Here is an 8,907-nt window from a genome sequence, read left to right as displayed (position 1 = left end):
CGCCAAACTTCCTCCAATTAATCCCAAAATTCACCACGTCATCCTCCAGAATACTTTCGCCGATCCATATCCAAATTTCCCAAAAATAATCCCTCTACCTATTTTTCGTCCGCATTTTCTGTTCGGAGCTCCCGGTTAAAAACCGTTTTCTCTTTTATTTATTTGTGTGTCTGTTTGTGTGTGCCGTAGATCGCGGATTGCCCGAGGAGGAGCCCGAGGAAGAGTTTGACCACGAACCCGAGCCCGAGGACCAGTACCGCGAGCCGGAACCCCCGGAAGGCTTTGAAGACGGCAAGTCCAATCTCACCCTTTTGATGCATACTTAATACCTAGTTTTTCAAACACAACCTATTGGCCTGTTTTACAAAATGCATATTATTTTATCGCAAGACATGGTTGGATAGCCACCCCTTGATTGTTATGAACATTCCTTGGTATCCTATGCTTATCTCTAAACATGATTCGCTCTGTTTAGTTGATAGCCGCTGTTAGAACGCTTAGGAATCTGTTACTCAAATGCAAACATTATTACAATGATGTATTCAGGAAATTAAGGTGTGTGTGTGTCCAAGTAAGAATAATGGCTTTTTGGTTCGGGAAAGAAACGTGTGGACGGGATGGATGGGTGTTCCTTGTGTGGGATGCCCAGTCGTTGTGCTCGTACCTTGGTGGTTGAGCGATGTTGGGAGATATCCATCCGGTCATAATTAAGGACCGAGTTAATGTGTCATCTTGCTTAATTCCACTATCGTGCAACCACTCGACTGTTGTATGGGCAACGGCTTAGCATAAATCCCACTAGCTGGATGGTTAGTCCTCAGGAGTGCTGGTGAGCAACGGGAACCCACGGAAAAGGGTTAAGATCTTGGTGACTTGAGTCCCGGTTACGGTCTCCTGAATGAGCCGTGGACCCCTTGGGTGTTCCGTGTGAACTAGCCAGTCTTAGCTAAGGTGGGTAATGGCTTTGTTAGGATCCGTACCGTCACTAAGGTGATTGCGTTACGGTACCCTACTTGTGGGAAAAGTGTACACCCTCTGCAGAGTTAAAACCTATCCGGGTAGCCGTGTCCACGGAAATGGACGAATTACGGCTTGGTCACATAACTAGTGTTTGGGCAAGAATATCATGATTGGTGTGTGTGTGTGTGGGTGTGTGGAATTTCAGAAGAGTCCGGCAGTTGTGCCGTGCGCTATGACGGACGGGGAGTCCGATAGCGATAAAAGTCTGGATCCTTTGTGTAGGATCAACCCCACTCAGTATTTCGGGTATTAAAGGGAACTTTACAAAAACCTTTCTGAAAACGATCCCCTGCATGTGTTAAAAATTAGCTTTTCCGCAAAATAAACCTTAGCCTACCCTTGTTATACTTGTGCATAAACTTGCTTGTATCCCCCTCCGTGGATGGGGTTGGACTTGTTGAGTACGTTAGTACTCACCCTTGCTTCATTGCTACAGAGGAAGACCCTGAGTACGTCGCAGAAGACCTCGAGTAGAGGTTGTGTCCGCACCCGACGCTGCCTGTGGTGTTGCCCTGCCCAAGATGCTGCTGCTGCCGTGTAGTCCCGAGTGCTGTCTTTTGGCAGTCGCTTGGTTAGCCGCCGTTATCTATTTACTGTTTATCGCTGCGTGGCTTTCACGCCCACTCCCTCGGGAGTTGTATGGTAATTGATTTATCTGTCGAATAAATGTGTTATCAGCCTCCTGGGACTGATATTTGTATCACATTTAGTCTCTACTTATGTGGGGACGCTTCAGGTGGTATCAGAGCCGTCGTTGGCTGTAGGACGCGACCTTAGGACCGGATTAGCCCTTTTTGACCAAAACAAAAGAATTACAAAATTTCTTCCTACCTTTGCTCTATTGGAAAAACTAATTTGTGCCCCGGATCTTTTCCAGATGGCCGAAGAGGGATGGGTCAACAGTCACTGCCTGGAGGAGCCTGGTTTTCCCAGATTGCCGTTCGCCTGCATGGACCGCCTTGGGATTTACGAGCGTCCGGAGTACACCAGCAGGGAGTACGAGGACCGCGGGACCCCTCGGTGTGAGATGATTATCTACATCGGGCGGAGCAGCCGCTATCCGGATATCCAGCCATGGAACGTGACCGCCACCGGCTTCCGACACAAGGATACCTATCAAGTGGCAGCCCGGAAGGCCCTCCGTTTCCTGTGCCAGATCTATGAGAGGCACATCGGCCGCACCCCGATGAGGTTTTACCCGCCTGTCAAGAAGAACCGCCCGGTTTGGCTGGCCCGGGTACGGACCTTGGAAGGACGTGGACAACGCGACGATGACCCCACTGTGCTACACATGGCTGCCTACCTCCTCACCTTGGATGAGCTCTACGACGAGCAGGCTGCTAAGTTGAAGCAGCAACTCCGTAGGGCCGAGGACGCGGAGATCATGGTGAGGAGGCTTCAGGTGAAGTTAGCCGCTGCCGAAGCTCGAGCCGCGGCCGCTCAAAGCAACGAGGCCATTGCCGTTGAGGCTGTCAAGGAGGCTGAGGATCGGCACACCAAGGAACTGAAGGATGCCCACCTCACCATCCGTGCCAGAAGGAGGATGGTGGCCATCGAGGATGACGAGGCCCCGATCCTCGAAGGGATCCCCATTGCCCCAGGACCCAGTAAGCGGAAGAGCCCGGACGCCACCCCGGCACCACCACCTTCAGAAAGGAACTCCGAGGTGTCGGATGGAGTGGTTCCCGAGACCCCTCCCACGGGCGGGACTCTGAAGGATGAGGTGCTGGCCCTTCTCCTTCCAATGGAAGATCACTCAGTCCAGGGAGAAGACTCGCCCTGCGAGTAGTGTGCCAAGCCAGTATTGCCCGAGGAATGAAGCCGTCATGGTCCGCAGTTAGAGTTGTACCCTCCAGTTGTGTCGTTGTAACCGGTCGTGTAGTGCGTGTTTTGGCCTTACCCCAGCAGTGTTGTACCCCCCCGTGGCAAAATAAATAAAGTCGTTTGTGCTTGTTGCTTGTTAATCTGTGTGTTTGTCGACAGGAGGTGGATTCTGTCTCTTCGAAAATATGAAATAATCACTTTAAAGATCACTAAAGTCCAAATCATACTCTCATAAAAAGGTCTCACTCAATCTGCAGATGCCACCCAAGCGTGCCACCAGGACTTCCCCAAGTCAGGCTCATGCCTCCCCCAGTGCAGAGAGGCAGCCTGAAAGGCAGGAGCCACCCCCGGCGGTACTCCCTGAGGAGCAGGAAGTAAGCCAGCCAGACGGAAGGGGAGAAAGCCAAGTGGGAACACAGCAGCCACCGCCCCCACCGGTCATCGATTTGGTTCAAGTGATGAACAACCAGACCCTTCTGCTGGAAGCCTTAGCCAACGCCGTGACTCGCCAGAGGCCCCGCGGGCAGAATATGAATGAGAAGTTGACAGACTTTCTCCGGACCAAGCCACCCACTTTTGGCGGGTCTGTCAACCCTCTGGATGCGGATGACTGGCTGCGCGTCATCCAGAGGAAGCTGGAACCCTTTGGGTGTGAGAGCAGGGACAAAGTTCTCTTTGCTGCCCACCAGCTCACTGGGACTGCCCTAGCCTGGTGGGAGAACTACTGCTCGGCTGCCCAGGATGCCTCCACTATCACCTGGGATGAGTTCGTGACGGAATTCCGTCGCTACCACATTCCCGCCGCCACCATGAAGTGCAAGGCGGATGAGTTCCGTGAACTCCGCCAGGGCAACCGCTCGGTGGAGGAGTACACCTTCCAGTTCATGGAGCTGGCCCGTTATGCACCAGAGGAGGTGGACAAGGACGAGAAGAAGCAGGACATGTTCAAGAAAGGTTTGAACGCAGAGCTAAGGACCCTGCTCACTCCTCAGATCTACCCCGACTTCAACACCTTGATGAACATGGCCATCTTGACTGAGAGGGCCAAGGCAGAAGAGCGGAGGGACAACAAGCGTCGGTTCCTGGAGAACAAGGCACACCAGCAGGACCGCTTCCAGAAGCCGAGGAGCTTCGGTCATCCCTTGCCCAGATCCCAAGCTCCCATGCATTATCGGACCCAGTCCCAAACACCTGGCTCACATCAGACTGCTGCCCCATTCCGGAGCCAGAACTCCATCAAGGCCCCACAGAGCAGCGCCAGCCAGGTCACCAATAATGGGAGGGCATGCTTCAACTGCAGAGAGCCAGGGCATTTCATCGCCAACTGCCCCTATGCCAACAAGCCAACAGCATCAGCCTTGTCCAACTCAGTAGCTGGGCCCAGGACCGCATTGTCAGGAGCCAACCGTGTGCCAGTCCGCAGCAGTGGCAACCCCAGCAACAACAACAGCCAGCAGATGAGGCCGCCCCAGCAGTCATTTGGTCGAGCCCGCGTCAACCACATCGGCGCGCAGGAGGCTCGCGACGCTCAGGGCGTGGTACTCGGTGAGTTCCTAGTCAGCTCAGTCTTGGCAACAGTACTTTTTGATTCTGGAGCATCACATTCCTTCATATCCTCAAGTTTTGTGGAGAAACATCATATACCTACAGTACTACTAAAGTTACCCCTATTAACCCGGACTCCTGGGGCCGACATTCAGTGTCGACTAGGCTGTTCCCGGGTAAGGATCAATTTAAGTGGGGTAGAATTTCTAGCGGATCTAGTAGTACTTAAGTCTAAGGGGATAGATGTGATCCTTGGTATGGATTGGTTAAGCCTACATGACAGTCATATAGGGTGTGCGGATAAGGTAGTGCACCTGATCAATCAAGATGGTGTGCAAGTGACCTGTCACACTAAGGGAAGTGGCCCAGACCCCATGGTGTTCAGCATGGAGACTAAGACCTTAGAAGGAGTCCCGGTAGTGAGTGAGTACCCGGACGTCTTTCCTGAGGAACTACCTGGAATGCCCCCTGACAGAGACATATAGTTCGTAATTGACCTTGTCCCTGGAACCTCCCCTATAGCCAAGAGACCCTATAGAATGGCAGCCTCAGAGTTGGCCGAGCTGAAGAAACAGTTGGGAGAGTTGCAACAGAATGGTTTTATCAGACCCAGCTCATCCCCGTGGGGAGCCCCCGTGCTTTTTGTCAAGAAGAAAGATGGAAGTATGAGGATGTGCGTGGACTATCGCGCATTAAATGAGGTCACCATTAAGAACAAGTACCCCCTCCCTAGAATAGATGACTTGTTTGACCAACTAAAGGGAGCCAAGTATTTCTCCAAGATAGATCTGAGATCGAGGTATCATCAGCTCAAGATCAAGGAGAGCGACATCCCGAAGACCGCCTTTGTCACCCGCTATGGTCAATTTGAGTTTACAGTGATGTCCTTTGGATTGACCAATGCACCTGCTTACTTCATGAACCTCATGAACAAGGTGTTTATGGACGAGTTAGATAAGTTTGTCGTAGTCTTTATTGACGACATACTTATTTACTCCAAGAGTGTTCAAGAGCATGAACACCACTTACGGGTGGTCTTGGAAAAATTGAGAGCCCACTGACTCTATGCTAAATTCAGCAAGTGCGAATTTTGGCTTGAGAAAGTGGCATTCCTTGGTCATATCTTGACCGCGGAAGGAGTAGCAGTTGATCCTGAGAAGGTGGGAGCCGTCTCCAACTGGCAGCAGCCCACTAATGTTAGTGAAATCAGGAGTTTCCTGGGTTTAGCTGGATATTATCGGAGGTTTATTGAGGGATTCTCCAAGATAGCCCGGCCCATGACAGAGTTGCTCAGAAAGGACAAGAAGTTCACCTGGACCGAGTCATGTGAGCGGAGTTTCCAGGAGCTGAAGAAAAGATTGACAACAGCCCCAGTACTGACCTTGCCAGATATCCAGCGAGACTTCGTCATCTACTGCGATGCATCTCGACAAGGATTAGGCTGTGTCCTCATGCAGGATGGAAAGGTTGTGGCATATGCTTCCCGACAGCTTAAGCCCCATGAGCAGAACTACCCAACCCATGACCTGGAATTTGCAGCTGTAGTGCATGCCCTCAAGATCTGGAGACATTACCTGATTGGGAATAAGTGTGAAATCTACACCGACCACAAGAGCCTAAAGTACATCTTTACCCAACCTGATCTGAACTTAAGGCAGAGGAGGTGGCTAGAGCTGGTAAAGGACTACAACCTGGAAATCCATTACCACCCCGGCAAAGCTAATGTGGTAGCTGATGCCCTAAGCAGAAAGTCCTATGGACAGCCCGGGCCCGAGAATGCCCGACTACGAGAGGAAATGGCTCAGTTGAATGTGCATATCATTCCCCAGGATGCTAGCCGTAGACTAAGTGTCCAGCCCACATTGGAGGATAAAATCCGAAAAGCCCAGAGTTCAGACCAAGATTTAGTAAAAATCCGCAAGCAGACCGGAGAAAATAAAGCCCCGGACTTCAGGGTAGATGACAAGGGAACCTTGTGGTATAAGAACAGAATTTGTGTCCCTAAGGACGGAGAATTCCGGCAGACCATCATGGATGAAGCCCATAACTCAGCATACTCCATTCACCCCGGATCCACTAAGATGTACATGGACTTAAAACAGAATACTGGTGGAACGGGATGAAGGCAGACATAGCCCAGTTTGTCGCCCGGTGTGATATCTGCCAAAGAGTCAAGGTCGAGCACCAGAAGCCAGCCGGCTTGCTACAACCCTTGCCTATCCCGGTTTGGAAGTGGGACGAGATGGCATGGATTTGTAGTAGGCTTGCCCAGAACCCAGAAGGGAAATGACTCCATATGGGTGATAGTGGACCGACTCACCAAGGTTGCTCACTATCTGCCCGTACGGACCACTACGGTGGAGAGAAACTAGCTCGACTCTACGTCGACAACATAGTGAAGTTGCATGGAGTACCCAGCCGGATCGTCTCAGATAGAGGAACTCAGTTCACCTCTAGGTTTTGGAGGAGTTTGCATAAAGCCATGGGAACCAAACTGGATTTTAGTTCAACCTATCACCCTCAGACCGATGGCCAAACAGAGCGAGTAAATCAAATCATGGAAGATATGTTAAGGGCGTGTGTCCTCACCTATGGAAAGGATTGGGAACAAAGTCTACCCTATGCAGAATTCTCATACAACAATAGTTACCAAGCCAGTCTAGGCATGTCACCATTTGAGGCCCTTTATGGTAGAAAGTGTCGGACCCCTTTGATGTGGTCAGAAGTCGGAGAGCGTTCCCTGGTCGGACCAGCTTTTATCAAGGAAGCAGAAGACCGTGTAGCAGAAGTCCGAGAGAAGTTAAAGGCTGCACAGTCCAGACAGAAGAGCTACTCTGACAAAAGAAGACGAGAATTGTGCTTCAATGAGGGAGATTTTGTCTACCTCAAGGTATCCCCGATTCGGGGTACGCGAAGGTTTCAGGTGCAAGGAAAGCTAGCCCCTCGGTATATTGGACCATACCAGGTGTTAAAGAGAGTTGGAGCCGTAGCCTACCGCATCCAACTGCCCGAAGAAATGTCGGATATACACCCGGTATTCCATGTCTCCCAGCTAAGAAAATGCTTGAGAGTACCGGAGGAACAAGTACCGGTGGAAACAATAGACCTACAAAAAGATCTTCGGTATCAAGAAGTACCTGTCAAGATTTTAGACACTGTCACCAGAAGAACAAGGAATACAGCAGTCCGGATCTGCAGAGTACAGTGGAGCAGGCATGGCGAAGAAGAGGCCACGTGGGAACGCGAGGACGCGTTAAAGAAGGAATTCCCCCATCTCTTCAGGACTCAGTCGAATCTCGAGGACGAGATTCAATTTAAGTGGGGTAGGTTTGTAACGCCCGCGAAAATCACTAACTAAAATCACCCGTTAAAAACCGTCTTTAAAATCCTTTTTACCGCTGAGCTCCCGGAAATCGGAACCTCCCCGGCGATTTCGCCGTCCCGGTGCCCATGCCGGCCCCTACCTATCTTTTTATCTGTGCCCGCGAATCTCGCCGCGTGCCGGTGTCAGACGCCGTGCGCGTGCTCCGACCGCGTGCCGCGAGTGCCGCCGGTCTCTTCCTTTTTCTTTCTTCTTTTCCCTCCCCTTTTTCCTTTTCTTTTTCCTTCTTCTTTCTTTCCCTTCTTTCTTCTTCTTCCTCCCTCCTTCTCTCTCCTTTCTTCTCCTGGCACCCGGCGCCCCACCCACTGGCGCCACTCCTCCGCCTGGCCCGGCGCCATTACTCCCACCGGCGCGTGCGCTCACTGGCGCCACGCCGCCCGGCCGCCTTGGAGCCCGCACCGGGCCACGTGCCGCCGCCGGCGCCGGTTTCCCGGCCGGTCTGGACCGCCGCCCGCCCAGGCCGACGCGCCATTTCCCCGGTCCCTTACCTCCCGCACGCCACCGGACCCGCTCCTTGCCGTGCCGGCCACCGCGACGCCACCTTCCGCCGCCCACGCCATCGACTCGGGTGCCCGGCCCCTACCCCGCCGTACGCCGTCCGCCGGCCGGACCCCCACCCCTGCCACCGGCTTGCACGCCACCCCTCCGGCCTATAAAAGGGGCACCGCCCCGGCTGTCTCCTCCACCCCCGCTCCACCCTCTTACACCGCAAACCACCGCCGCCACACAAGCCGCCGCCGCCGGCACCTCCACCACCCGAGCCATCACCACCGCCGCCAAGGCCCGCCGCCGGCCACACCCCTTCCCCTACTCGAGCCCCCAAAGTAAGTAGCCAAATGGAGCCCCCTTCCACCGCCGCCCCCGGCCCGAGGCTCGCCGCCGGCGGAGCCCCGCCCGCCCGGCCGGCCGGCCGCCGGCCCACTCTCCCTCTCTCTCTCCATCTCCAGTTCCTGGAGAAGAAAGGGAAGACTTCCTTTGATTTTAGATCCGACCCCAAGTTTTCCCCAAATTACACATAAGCCCCTCCACTTCCAAAGAATACAAATAGGTCCCTGGTTTATTCAAAATCAGTCCTAACCGCCGTTAAGCCCCTAATCCTTGATTAACCCGTCATTTCATGCGCCAAACTTCCTCCA

Source organism: Setaria italica, chromosome IX, assembly GCF_000263155.2.
Source record: "Setaria italica strain Yugu1 chromosome IX, Setaria_italica_v2.0, whole genome shotgun sequence".
Lineage (NCBI taxonomy): Eukaryota > Viridiplantae > Streptophyta > Magnoliopsida > Poales > Poaceae > Setaria > Setaria italica.
Note: the sequence above shows the minus strand (reverse complement) of the source record.